This window comes from Aplysia californica, unplaced genomic scaffold, assembly GCF_000002075.1.
Source record: "Aplysia californica isolate F4 #8 unplaced genomic scaffold, AplCal3.0 scaffold00606, whole genome shotgun sequence".
NCBI lineage: Eukaryota > Metazoa > Mollusca > Gastropoda > Aplysiida > Aplysiidae > Aplysia > Aplysia californica.
In genome coordinates this window covers 7073-8320 of record NW_004797876.1, presented here as the reverse complement: position 1 = coordinate 8320, position 1248 = coordinate 7073, and the positions used below count along the sequence as shown (strand labels likewise).

The 1248-nt window shown below is 45.0% G+C and overlaps 1 protein-coding gene across 1 annotated transcript in view; it reads left to right on the top strand.

Moving 5' to 3' along the window:
* Nucleotides 1–170: 170 nt before the first annotated feature.
* Nucleotides 171–1248, top strand: part of LOC106013013 — a gene marked incomplete at its 3' end in the record, with an annotated part of 2577 nt that continues 1499 nt past the window's right edge. The window contains 1 exon segment of the mRNA XM_013087588.1: nt 171–742.

Below are 1248 nucleotides of genomic sequence, written 5' to 3'. Positions count from 1 at the left end.
AGTGTGTTTGTTACTCTCTTGAAACACCTCAAATCTTCGGCACTTATTTCATGACCTGAGTTTTGCAATAGCCATACTCTTACTAATGTAATAACGATTACCGTCTCCATCATCATCATCGTCGTAATCGTAATCGTCGTCGTCGTCAGCAGCAGCAGCAGCAGCAGCACCACCACCACCACCCATCATCACCCATCATCACACATCATCATCATCCGTCATCATCATCGTCATCATCATCCTTCTAATATTGTGTCATTCTTATTTTCCAGGTGAGTGAGCAAGCCGCCAGCACCCAGTGTTGATGTGTTGGGGCTCGAGTCGCCCCTTCACTCGCCTCTACCCCAGCGCACAGTCTCTGTGCCAGGCTCGTTGTTGTGTCGTCCTATAGATCACACGGTGCACCCACAGAACGCCCCTTGTGTCGGGCGTGTGTTAAATCACGCGGTGCACCCACAGGACGCCCCTGTGTTGGGCCGTGTGTTAAATCACGCGGTGCACCCACAGGACGCCCCTGTGTTGGGCTCGTGTGTTAGGCAATAACTTGATTTGTGTATGCCTCTGTGACGTCACAGCAGGGAGAGCTATAATAGGGAAGGTGTCGGACCACCACTAGACACATCACCAAGTTGTGCACCAAGAGGTGGTAGTGTACCACAAGTGGAATAATTTCCCCCCCCTCACGGGTGTGGGTTCACCAAAGGGAACTCGCTACCACAGGAATTATTGTTCTCGTGGATTTGTGAGTCCTATATTCCAAGTTCTGTCAACTGTTTCGATGTTGCTCTAGTTTTTCTCTAATAGTTTTTCCCCTTTAAATTGGCACTTAAAGGACCAAAATTGAGTCGATCGTGGCGTACAACACCTACTCAATCAATCAAACATTCCCTTTTAAAACCGTTAATGTGAGGCAGTGTGGTGGAATCAGGCTCTCGTCAAAATAATCAAAGTGAAGAAACTTGCATTTTTCTGCAGGTTTGTAAATTTTTTTCAAATTTTTGTTTTTTGGCTCAACACCTTTCATGCCCATTAAAGAACTCATTTCGGTGTGGATTTTTCTGAGAAACATTGATTAATGGCACAAAAATGTAAATTTTCAGTTACCATGGACTCTTAAGCTAAGGAAATAACTAATCTTTGGCGGCCATTTTCTCCCTAATTTTACCTCTGAAAACAGGTGGCCCCCACCTCCTTCTTTCGCATATATCTTGACTTGTATTCAAGATAAATGGATATTTTTTTCATCCA